Here is a 13,721-nt window from a genome sequence, read left to right on the forward strand (position 1 = left end):
GCAGCTGAGGAATGGAAAAGGGTGAAGAGTATAGCAATGACCAACATCACAAATTTGATGGATCTTACAACCATCTGAGACATTCTGACAACCAATAAGAGACTGACACAGCTTTTCTGGTATCCACCATATATGTAACTTAATTTATTCTGCATACACATAAACAAATTCATTAATTCTATTCATACCCATTCATAGTCACCACTCATGCTACTGGTTGGCTACAACATTGTCATGTCTGAAGACTTTGGAGAGGCTGGTAAACTACTTTGTGTGGCAATGTTACCTCAATTGATGGTGCCCAAGTGTCAGGAAACCACCCCCCCCCCCGTGGCTGGAGGGGTTGCGGGAGCATCTGCGATACAGAGAACCTCCCAAGCTGCTTTCCAGCTCCACCTTCCCAGACAGCACAGGAAGCGATCATTCCTCTAGCGAGGAGGGGGGAGCAGAGGCAGGAAGGCGGTGCAGAGGCTCTGAGAGGATAATAGAGCCTCAACAGCATGGGAAGAGCTGGGAAAGGAGTCAGGTTCCCACGCTCAGAGATAGGAGGCAGGAAGGACGTGAAAGAGGGAGGCGTGGGTTCAGAATTCCGCGCCTGTTTTGTTGGACAAAGAGTCGGAAGTCCTCATTCCAGGGATCTGCAGATGGATGAGATGGACGTTTGTTTTTAGCTCCTCTATACATAGTTGTGCATAATAAAGAACTTAGCTTAGAAGTTCTGTGTTTTGGCTTTCACTCATGAGCAACCACTGAACATCCTTACACCAAGTATCCATTTAAAAGTTTCACCTGTTATTTTAAACTTGTTTATGTTAAATTTATGAGGTGAGGCAGGGTATAAATTTAATAATTAAGATGAATATGTTAAATGAAGGAAATAATTTCAATAAATAAACATAACTTACAGTCTCTTGACAGTAATTATCTATCCCAAAGTTATTAGGAAAAAACTGGTTATTTGCCAAGAACATCAGTTTTATTTCCTGCCACTGTACACTGGACATGACATGCTCTGCCAATAATATGTGCAATGGACTTTGTCTATAGCAGCATAGTCTCTGCCAATAGCATATTATTTGGCCAAGAGTATTATGAACAACCAACAACTTTCACGAAAGCCATTACACCTGTACTGTCATTGAAACAGTTGTTAGATCACCTTAGATGACCAGTCTTCCCATCCACTCTGCAACCACCTATTATTAACTATGGATACATGCAAAGGATTAAGGTTTGTTACATAGCCGTAATACCAACTCTCTGGCACTCCTTCTTTTCATATTGTTTGGGGCCATATTGCAATTGGAAAGTGTCTCACCACAGATCAAACGCATAGACTGAAGGATGTTTTCATCTCCAGTCCATGTGAAACTGAGACTCAGATAGCTATCCACATATTGTTGACAAACTTTATTTTCAGAGGTTTGCTTGGGTCTGCTACTGGTGTCAAATTAAACGAGCCTTCTCCAGCACTCTGTTTGTTCAAACCAGTTGGATCACAACTAGGATTTTCCTCAGTATCACTTGATGCTATTGCTATCATTTTCAAAAGATATCTATCAATATTTTGCAAATAAACATATTTTTCCTATACTATACAATACTACACTACACTGAAATGTTAAATGTTTTGATTGTCCTTGACTCTTCCTGCCACACTTGCTATCTTCTCCTTGCTACTGCCCTAAATGAAGCATTCTGCGTAAGACCAGCTCAGCCCTTCAGTTTCCTCTCCTTCACAAAGGGACCCTCAAGACTCCCTCCTTACCTGCCCAGATCTGTTACCCCTGCTCTCCATAGGCTATTTCTGATCAGCGCGAACCAGCATCAGCACACTTACCTGTCACAGGACAGGAGTTATATTTTGCAGCAGGTTTCCTCACCTACTCTCTACCCCACAGCATCTTGAAATAGGACAGGAACTGTTACCTGGTGGTTCATACTGATGAGGTAAGGAGGATTCTTGATGCAGGCTGCAGCTATCCATTAAAATGTACCGGTAGTATTAATAGTAAGCAGCTGAAAGAGTAAAACTCTTAAAACTCTCTTGGTATTTTGTATTCCTTTTGTAGCCTAGCATAAGTGTATGAAATTTAGATAACCTCTTTCCAGAGCTGAATAGTTTGTTTAAAATGTTAGGGTTCATTATCGTTTCACTGGATGTGTACCACTTTAAAAGCCAGGGTGCATATCCTGACCTAATTCTTACAGCTGTGTAGCAGTGTAGCAGGTGCTGATAAGTCACTGTAATTAGCTGTGTCAGCAATTGTGAATTATATATAATGTGCACCCTGGTGGGTGGGTGGGTGATGGTTATAGACACTATGTAAGATGTATGTTGGAGGAGTTTTGTTAAAAAACCATGCAAAGATATTTTTGTGTCTCTTCAGTGTTTCCATCTGTGTGGTCTACTCTGCACGTACTCTGTGGCATGTTTCAATGCCCAATATCCAGTAGAAGAATGTTTACAGATAGTACCTGCAGTGCTAATATTACAGCATAGTAAATGCATGCAAGTGTTGCAGGTATTCCCAGTCAATAAAGACAGACACGGGTTCTTGCTAAGGAAGGTCAAATTTATTCACCTGTGCAGGGGCTACAGCAAGAATATTTCTCAAAGGCTGCACCCCAAGTCAGTTTCAGGGGCTCTTCTTATAGTGAGCAACAAACAGCTTTCGCAATATTATTAAAGCAGGCAGAAAAGCGGAACTTTACTCCAGCAGGCAGAGAAACAGAACTTTATTTAGCCTCCCCCTTCCGTTCTGTCTGCCCCAAACTGCGAGCATGTGCAGATTTCTTACCCAAACTGCAATCGTGCAAGTTTAAAAACAGACACCCGTTAGCTTATTTTATTGTGACTTACTTTCTGGCATAGATTGGCTCACACATCACTTTCAGCTCATCTCCACAGTGGGGGCTGTTGGGGGAGATAAGATTCCATTCGGACCCAGGGCTAGGGTTTTTTGCGCCCTAGGCGAGATCACGTTCTGGCGCCCTCAGAGGCGCAGGAAGGTCAGGTGGCACCCGGTGCGAAAAATTTCTCGTCACCTGCCCCCCCCCAACGTGTGTGTGTGTGTGTGTTTGTTTTTTGCCTGCAAAAATGGTTTTACATCATTTCATATTTTCTTACAAAGGAATGTGGATTCTGGGCCTCTGATAACAAGTAGGTGACTATGGACAGATACTTAAATGTACAGGATGGATTGTGTTTTGGCCTGTGTTATTTTATATTTATTTATTGTTTATATAATTAATAAAATTTATTTTTTAAAAACTTCAAAGTGGTTTACCAAAACAAAAAACACCACAACAGTAAAATCAAGAAAAATTAACAATCCTACTTAAAAACATGCAAAAGATAAACTATTAAGATTACTTCAGCTTCCTAAGCATCTAGGTATGCTTGCCTAAGGAAGAATGCTTTTAGCAGTTGCCCGAAAAGAGTCTAGCAGAGGCACGTGCTTTGCTGCAATAGGCAGGGAGTTCCAAAGTGCAGGTGCTGTCACAGTAAACAATGCAGTACAAATATTATGTGGAACCTGTAGTAGTGCTTGAAACTACTGGAGGGGAGGTTTTTATTTATTTATTTATTCAGCTCCACTGAATTGAAATTTCAGCCAGGCATGTCCAAAGTCCATTTCAGGGACCTGATTCAGCCCACCAGTTGGTTTAATCTGGCCCCTGTGGCAGTTTATTTCCTGGGATAAAATCCTTTAAAAACCTCAACAACTTCAACCCTAAAAAAGGTTAACAACTTTGGTCGGCCCTTTGGTCAGCCCTCACGGCCCTTCACTTCATCAAATCTGGCCCTCTTTGAAAAAAGTTTGGACCCCACTGGCTTACACCATACTAAATTTGTTAGCCTTTTAAGGCAAGTCTTATTTAAAGCAGGCCCCTACCCACCAAAAAAAAATATTTTTGGTTTCACAAACAGCAGCACATTCCACCTCAAAACAAAATATTAAACAGTAAAAAAATTATAACTCCTGTTAGGATAATTAAACCAATCTTACACATAGATTTTATGGGCCAATTTATTCACACAGGCTTTTCCTATGAGGTTTTGACAATTTGAGAACTCAAGCAGTGAAATTGCTAGGAACCATAATATACGGTAAGTTTCAACTACTTTATAAGAATCTGAAAGCAAGGAGACATAGCAACTCACACCTCTTCCATGCAGCAGCATATCAGAACACTAACACTTTATGACTAAATAGCTTATAATTTACTTTAATTACTTGCAAGCAAGTGCTAACCATTAAGTGACAAGATGTATTCTGAAATGCAAAGAAGTGAGTTGTTTGAAAAGCACAGGAAAACATCACTGCTTATTTATACTCCAGTCATCAATCCAGCAATAGAAAGTACATCAACACACAAGCACACCAAACCATGTGTGTTTGTTTACTACCAGTTAGGTAGACTTTGTTTAGTTTTAATTTAGATTTGAAAAATCGTCCAAACAAACACTTTTTTAGGGGTTAAAAAAAGGCGGCGGGGGGGGGTTTAAAGGCAACGGACAAGGGGATAAGTCACTCACAAAAAGATTGCTGTGGATCAAAATAGCAGCACAGAGAAAGTTCCATCTTCCCTTCCAGAGATCATACAACCATGGAGGGGGAGGGCGAGGGGGAGGGGCAGGAGTCAGTTTTAGCGACCAGGGCCATCAACTGGGATTGGGCGTTAACAGGTCACAGAATAGCCTGCTTCTTATCAAGCAGTCTAAGGTGGGTGAAAACGTCTGGAGACTGATAAGGAAGCTTGGGGAGGGGGACGGGACTCAGGGAGGTATCAGTCTCCAGTCCTCTCCAGACGTTTTCACCCAGCACACTTCCCTCTTTGCTCAGTCTCAGCGAACAAGCACTCAGCAATGGTAGCAGCGCTGCTTTTTAAGCCAGACCCAGGAGACGACTGAAAAGCAAAACACGAGCCCAGCCCAACCAGGCACCCATGCAACCTGCTGCAGAGCCCGATGTTTCAGGAACAGGGAGAGTTTCCCCCTGTAGAGTCACTGTCAGAGGAAAAAAGAAGACTCTTAAAGGGACACACATGCTTTCCCAGCCTCCCTACTTGGTTGGGGCGTGGGAGAACTCAAGGCAGATAGGAGGAATAGGGGAACTTGAGAGGGGAGGGCAAAAGCTTCACCTTGGCTAGCCAGCCGCTGTTGCACCGAGTGAGGCTTTTTGCAACAGGCGGCGCGGGGCTCGGCCGGCCAGGGGAGTGGGGGGGCGCCAAGAGTGTCACCCCACCTCCAGAATGGGAGGGGATGGGCTGCGCCGCGCTGTGCGAGCGGGCAAGCCAGCCCGACTGCCGCCGCCGCGCTCAGGCAAGGTTAGAGTTAGGGTTATTCCTGCGGCGCAGCCAGCCTGTCACCCCATCTCCTGTATGGCAGGAGGTGGCAATGGGGGTGCTCCACTCCCTTCGCCCCTCATGATGCCTCGGCAGCGGTGGGGGTGGGGGGCAGGCTGGCCAGCGCCCCTCCATTTTGGCGCCCTAGGCAACTGCCTAGTTCGCCTTAATGGACGTGCCGGCCCTGTTCGGACCCTCCCTTACAGGGAATCAGCAATGGGAAGCAATTGTACGTAATCATGTTGTGGCAAGAATTTGCCCAGGTGAGGGAGTAAAAACTCAAAGACACAATCAAGAGAAATAAATTTAAAAATTGTCCAGTAGCACCTTAAAGACCAACTACCGGTAAGTTTGTTCTGGGTATAAGCTTTCATGTGCATGCACACTTCTGAAAGCTTATGCCCAGAACAAACTTAGTTGGTCTCTAAAGTGCTACTGGACAATTTTTATTTATTTATTTTGACTGTGTCAGACGAACATGGCTACCTACCTGAATCTACAACCGAGAGAGATATGCAAGTTGAGCTTCTGGTAGGGACCCAGTTTATTCAAAGAAGTTATAGCAATAACGACAGTTGCTCAGGAGAACTGCCCAAAAGGCACATTTAAACAAAGCTTTTATAGGGTTTTCAAATACTGTGCAAGCATCAACTCATAGAATGCATACATAAAGGGAGGTCACAGGTGAACGAGTTAAAAACTGTCTTGCTGTTATAATCTTTCTTCCATTATCTCACATGCCTTGATATTCTGGAGCCTCAGGACTTTCATTTCACCCTGGTTTGTCTTCTTGACAACCAAACCATCAAAAACAGTCCATAACTTTGTTTGGCCCGAGGGTATCCGGGAAGCGAGGTCCAGCTCCGGTCCGGGGTTCAAAGAGTCAGTGAGGAGTGAGTCCAAAAGAGTCAGGGCAGGAAACCAGGCAAGGTCAGGTGCAGGAACACAGGCAGGATCTGGCAAACATAAATGTTGTTGCCGCAACCTGAGGCGGGGTCTGACAGCCTTTTATCTCTGACGAGGTAATGGCCGGTCCCGATCCCCCGACAACTCACCACCCTGTCTCACCCGAAGGCGAGCATTCCTTTTGTGAGTATTCAGGTCTCTCCTTCTCTCAGACCTGAGTCTCTACAGCTCGGGAGACGCCGGTGGGTTACAAGACCCAGGGGCCACCTCAGCCTCTCCTCAGCCGGTAGTGGAGCAGCTGTCAGTGATGGCCCAGCTGACAGCAATGAGGTATTCTCTGCATCTGGAGCCAGGACAGGATCAGGCCCCTGACTCGGCCCAGCTGGTGCTTGTTGCAGGGGAACCTGTGCAGACATGTGCTCTTCAGGATCAGACCTCAGACTTGGTTCAGACGATGCCTGGGGCAGAGGATCCGGTGCAGACTGAGACTCCTCCGGTTCCGAGTCTGAGCCCAAGTCCCAGGCCATCAGGGTAACACAAAATTCCTATAGCTTCCTACTCCTGGGAAGACTCAAGGTAAGAACAGCCTTTCACATAAAAACTTTCACATAAACACTATGCAAACAGCACTTAGAAATATAAGAAAGGGGTTGAGAAGTTCACATAGTACTGTATAGGAATCATGATATTACAGAAATCAAAGCATGCATTTACATAATTCATTATATAGAGAATATGAGTAAGGACTATAAGGTACATAAATTTTATTAAATGCTAAATAGGTTTTTTACTAATTCTATAACAACGTTAATACAGGAGAATGGAATCAGCCATGGAGAATGACTGTAATTAATCAGAAATGGATGAATTAAGGTGCTGAAGAATGGCTATACTTAATCTTAAACCCTATCTCTGGAGAGTCGTCCTATTTTCAGGGCGTAAGCAGTATCGTTATCAGTATTCAAATTTAGTTTACTACATAGTTGTTCATTGTTGGTTCCCACTCTAGCATTGAAATCGCCTGCTATTATTAGTGAGGCGTTTGGGTATTTGTCAATCAGATTTTCTATATAAAGGGTTAATTGTGACCAGTTCTCACTGCAGATGTTACATTTGGTAGGGGTACATGGTAGATGTTACTTTTGGTAGGGGTACATTTACAAGGAGCAATGTATCAAAAAAAAATTTGAGTTAAAAGTAAAGCTTGTGCAAGTGGAGAGCATTTTTTTAGCTGTTTGATTTCTAACCCTAAGTTGTCTTTAATGAGGCAGCAGAAACCTGCCTTTGGCTGGCCCTTCGTATTTATTTTCCATGCAGGTATCATATAGGAGGTGAATCCGCTGATTTTAATATTTCCGGTTGACCATGTTTCTTGTAGACAGCAGGCGTAAAGTATGTTTTTGAATTTGCGGCTGATTTGCAGAGTTTAGTCAGTCTAATTCAGTTATTAAACTCAGAGAGAGGTTTTGTCTTACACAGATACAGCCATTTGCCACTGCTTTCGGTGGGGAACATATGGGCGGATCCTCTAAGTTCTTTTTTGAGGTGCGGGAAGTTGGAACTCCCTCCCTTTCTTGGGCTTCTTCCTTTGATGTTCCTTGTTCCTGAGGGATTTCTATAGTTGACAGACAGTTGTGGGCGTTGGATCTATTATCAGTCTCTACTTCCACTTCTTTAGCCTAATTTGATGTTAGACTCAGAACATCAGCTCTGTTGATGATCATCTGTTGTTCGACAGTGTTAGTATCGTTTATAGTTCCTAAAGAAGAGCTACCTATTTCATTTGGAGCTAGTGTTTGATAGCTCAGCCAGGAATTTGTGGTCACGTTATTTGGATTCTTCCTATCCATGACATATTCCGGGGGTCAGCAACCTGCGGCTCCGGAGCCGCATGCGGCTCTCTGACAGGTCTCTCGCGGCTCCGGCATGCCCCCTTTCAATGCCCTTTCAATAATAATTAAATGGTTATCGGCAAAAAAAAGGGCCAAAAAAACCATGAATAATCCGCATCAACGTTGAACAGCTGGGTGGTCTTTCTCAGCCCTCTCGGGGTTCCCGAGGACAGACCCAAGATTGATGTCCACCTTGACCACTCCCAGAGAGAGGAAGCGACTTCTTCACACCAATAAGCGTGTGGGGAGGGCTGAGCTTTTACCACCTCGGCGTGCCGATTGGCAGGACAGATCGCACGCCTTGGCGCATAGGCTCGGAGCCAGGGCCTTACCGCCGAGGTAGCCACTGAGGATGAAGGCGGGAGGTGGGCACGGGAGAGCGATGCTTCGTCCGGCCAATCAGCCGCCGGGATGCCTGTTCCTGTTTGAGGGGAACATGCCAATGAGGGTGGCGTTAGGGCGGGGAGAAGAAGGAGCTGGGCTTTGCGAGTTATCGAGAGAGAGAGAGAGAAAAGAGTCGGGATAATAAAGGCGGCGGGAGGTGGTGGCGGCGATTGGAGCGGCCCCTGTTCTGAGCGGCCCCTGTCTGGCGGAATCCTTTTCAAAGCGGCCGCGCGGAGGGCGGAGCAAGCGGGCCAGGCGTCGCCGTGACGGGAGGGCGGTGATGGTCGCTGACAAGATGAAGTAGAGCTGCTTTGGGGCAGCGGCGGCGAAAACGTCCAGGCTGCTTCTGAAACCTCTGCCAACCGGTGCTTCGCCAGCGCTCGCTGCGGGCGGTGTACATGCTCAAGACGGCCCCAAGGGCGGCTCGGGGGCCCGGAGCCCCGAGGCCGGCGCGCTGCAGTGCCTGGCGTGATTCCCCCCCCCCCAAAAACCTGTTTTTTGCTTTTTTGCTTTTTGGCTTGCTCTCCCACCCCCCTCTCTTTTTCTTCCTCCCCTCCTTTTTTAATCCAAGGGGAGAAATCCCATTTTTAAAACAAACAAACAAACGAAAAACAAACAAACACCCCCCACAGCTGCTGCAGCCACTCTATTTGAATTTTTATTATTACCCTTTTCTCCCTCTATCCCCCCTTTTTCTTTTCTCTTCCCCTTTTGTTTTTGTTTTCAAAAAAAGGAAAAGGAAGAAAAAGATTTCCCCCCTTTATTTTTATTTTTTAAACTACTACATATTTTAATAGATATTCTCCCCACCCCACCCTACCCCCAATTTATATTTTTCCACCCCACTTTTCCATTCCCACCCCCCCTTTTTCTTTCTTTATTAGTTCGCTTGCCAACCTATCTTAGAGGGGGAAGCCCTCTCTCCCACCCACCACACCCCCCAAAAAACAACTTTGAGCTGAACCCAAAAAAACGGGGGTAGATCACTGCTGAAAGTAGATCACAGTTTCTTGGGAGTTGGCCACCCCTGGTATAAGACATGTAACTAGAATAAAAATTTAAAAAAACCAAGCAAATAATTGTAATAACTACTGTAATAAAGCACTGCTATAATTATATATAATTTCCCTAAAATTTTGGTTTCATTCGCCTTTCCGTGCTGAAATGTCACAACCTGAACGACCATGGCTTGCCCCCCCCCCCCCAGTTTTGATCCTGGGTACGCCCCTGAGTCAATGCAAAAAAGTAATAACTTATTCTTGTTGTTTTTACTAATTATACTTTGCATTGGCTCCTATACGTTATTTATTATTATTGCATTAAGGTAAGAAACAATATATGCAGCGTTATATTTGTTTTAAATGTCGCAATGGTTTTGCGGCTCCCAGTTGTTTTTTTCCCCTTTGGAAACGGGTCCAAGTGGCTCTTTGTGTCTTAAAGGTTGCAGACCCCTGACATATTCCATAGGGGGCTGAGTTTGTAGCTCTGCATCTATGCATTTGAAATTTCCACTGGTAGCGCTCTTTTTAACTATGCATTTTGGAGAGAGAGCTGGTAGGTGCAGGGTTTGATTGTATGTGCAGGGTTTGATTGTATGTAGCTGGAGCCCTTGTACAATTCAAGCAAACAACATATCTTTCACAATGTCCTAATTAGACTAAAGGATGTTGAGAGACAAAATATTGTGGCAGCTGTAAATAAAATTTGCTCTCCCATATTCTATGATTTAAATATCTTAGATAGCAGGAACAAAATAGAAAATTCTTTCCAGTAGCACCTTAGAGACCAACTGAGTTTGTCCTTGGTATGAGCTTTCGTGTGCATACCGGTACACACTTCTTCAGATACACTGAAACAGAAGTCACCAGATCCTTAAATATAGTGAGGGAGTGGGGAGGGGCATTACTCAGAAGGGTGGTGGGAATGGGTGATCAGCTGATAGGTGTGGAAAACCTGTTGACGACTCTTAACGGCTGCAATTAGTCTTGCAGGGAAAGGCAAGGGGTGAGATGGCTAAAGATCGCTTTGTTATGTATAATGAGATAAGAATCCAATGTCTTTGTTCAGACCAGGTTTCTCCATGGTTTTAAGTTTGGTGATTAGTTGCAATTCAGCCACTTCTTTTTCCAGTCTATTTCTGAAATTTCTTTGTATTAAGACAGCTACTTTGAGATCTTTTATAGAATGTCCTGGGAGATTGAAGTGTTCTCCTACTGGTTTCTCTGTCTTGTGATTCCCGATATCAGATTTATGTCCATTTATCCTTTGGCGTAGGGTTTGGCCTGTTTGTCCAATATAGAGAGCTGAAGGGCACTGTTGGCATTTGATTGCATACACAATGTTGGAAGATGAGCAATTAAATAGTCCTGAGATGGTATGTTTGATGTTGTTGGGACCAGTAATGGTGTTGTCCGGGTTTATGTGGCAGCAAAGTTGGCATCTGGGTTTATTGCAGGCTCTGGTACCAGTGTCCATGTTGAGTTCTGTTGTTGTATTATTGTGGGTGAGGAGCTGTTTGAGATTGGGTGGCTGTCTGTAGGCGATGAAGGGTCTTCCTCCCAGAGCTTGAGAAAGAGAACTGTCATTGTCTAGGAGAGGTTGTAGATCTCTGATGATGCGTTGTACAGTACTGTTTTAATTTGGGAGTTGTATGTGATTACTAGTGGTGTTATTTTCTTTTTTGGGTCTGTCTTGCAGCAAGTTCTCTCTGGGTATCAGTCTGGCTCTGTTGATCTGTTGTTTAACTTCATCAGGTGTATCTGAAGAAGTGTGCATGCACACGAAAGCTCATACCAATAACAAACTCAGTTGGTCTCTAAGGTGCTACTGGAAATAATTTTCTATTTTGTTTCGACTATGGCAGACCAACACGGCTACCCACCTGTAATTAGATAGCAGGGTCAGTTATGTAACTAAACTAATAATACCAACCCAACGTAGGGCATTTATGCTGGCCCGACTGAATATCTTTCCCTCGGCATTTGTCAGGGGTAGATATCAGAATATTCCCAGAAACAAGAGATACTGCAGATGTTCCCTTAATGTCCCAGACACTGTAGAGTATATTCTCTTTTATTGTCCACTACACAGTACGCTGCGTGAACGCGTGTTGTCTCCCCTTTTGGGTGGTTTGAAACCGCAGCATGGTGGAAGTGTTGGATTCTGTCTCTCTGACATTGACCAAGGGGTGACTGCGGGGGTAGCCGAGTTTTTGGCAGCAGTGCTTCAAGTACTTTAACAGGAGGAAATTCTAGATTTTACATATATACGCATACCATCAGCCTATGAGTTTAATTGTTGTTTCTCTGTATATACATTTCAAAGTTAGAATCATAGAGTTGGAAGAGACCACAAGGGCCATCCAGTCCAACCCCCTGCCAAGCAGGAAACACCATCAAAGCATGCCTGACAGATGGCTGTCAAGCCTCCGCTTAAAGACCTCCAAAGAAGGAGACTCCACCACACTCCTTGGTAGCAAATTCCACTGCCGAACAGCTCTCACTGTCAGGAAGTTCTTCCTAATGTTTAGGTGGAATCTTCTTTCTTGTAGTTTGAATCCATTGCTCCGTGTCCGCTTCTCTGGAGCAGCAGAAAACAACCTTTCACCCTCCTCTATATGACATCCTTTTATATATTTGAACATGGCTATCATATCACCCCTTAACCTTCTCTTCTCCAGGCTAAACATACCCAGCTCCCTAAGCCGTTCCTCATAAGGCATTGTTTCCAGGTCTTTGACCATTTTGGTTGCCCTCTTCTGGACACGTTCCAGCTTGTCAGTATCCTTCTTGAACTGTGGTGCCCAGAACTGGACACAGTATCCAGGTGAGGTCTGACCAGAGCAGAATATAGTGGTACTATTACTTCCCTTGATCTAGACACTATACTCCTATTGATGCAGCCCAGAATTGCATTGGCTTTTTTAGCTGCTGCATCACACTGTTGACTCATGTCAAGTTTGTGGTCTACCAAGACTCCTAGATCCTTTTCACATGTACTGCTCTCAAGCCAGGTGTCACCCATCCTGTATTTGTGCCTTTCATTTTTTTTGCCCTAGTACTTTACATTTCTCCTTGTTAAAATTCATCTTGTTTGCTTTGGCCCAGTTGTCTAATCTGTTAAGGTCATTTTGAAGTGTGATCCTGTCCTCTGGGGTATTAGCCACCCCTCCCAATTGGTGTCAACTGCAAACTTGATCAGGATGCCCTCAAGCCCATCATCCAAGTCATTGATGAAGATGTTGAATAAGACTGAGCCCAAGACAGAACCCTGTGGCACCCCACTAGTCACTTCTCTCCAGGATGAAGAGGAGCCATTGATGAGCACCCTTTAGGTTCAGTCAGTCAGCCAGTTACAAATCCACTGAATGGTAGCATTGTCTAGCCCACATTTTACTAGCTTCTTTACAAGAATATCATGTTCTTGTATGTGATTCTTTCTCTCGCGATTTTACTTGTAAAATGCCTAATAAAGGTTTGATAGGTAAGTGATAACTATCTCCTTGAAGTACAAAATAAAAAATAACAAAATTCTTGAAGTACAAATAATATTCCATGATAATTATCCCATACACTGTTAGGCTTAGAAAAGCAGTGAAAGTCTGCTTCTTTGACAGCCCTCATATAGTGGTGACATGAAGGACCAATTATGCCTCCTTGAAATACAGCAGAAAGTTACCACTGCAAATAACAAAATGCTTGTCTAACATTCCAAATATAGAAATGATGAACACAGAGTTTCAACAGTGAATATGCTTACATTACAGATTTCAGCACTAGCTGTAAAACTGATTAAAAATTATTTTGAAAGGAAATTAAAGAAAAGGAGTCAAATAGCTATTTCTTATTTTATTTTCTAAAGCAGCTAACAATTTATCTGTCTGCCCTAAATGGCACAATTACATTCACAACAAGTTCCCAGGCATCTGATAAAACCAGGAAGGAATAAAAATTTGCATCACAAAAATAAGTCATTTGTCCAGTTTGCATTTCAAAGGAGTGAATATTCAAGGAAATTTCTCCAGCAGTCTTAGAACTGCCTCATCCTATTCACTCGTGCCAGCTAATAACTTCTTGCTTGGCAAGGACCCAGACCCCAGGTTTCCCCAGAATAAAACACAGGAACACAAGTATATTGGGTTAAAGGGATAAATAATGCCACAACTTTATTGGTTACAGATGTAAGCGG

Source organism: Lacerta agilis, chromosome 10, assembly GCF_009819535.1.
Source record: "Lacerta agilis isolate rLacAgi1 chromosome 10, rLacAgi1.pri, whole genome shotgun sequence".
NCBI classification, from domain to species: domain Eukaryota; kingdom Metazoa; phylum Chordata; class Lepidosauria; order Squamata; family Lacertidae; genus Lacerta; species Lacerta agilis.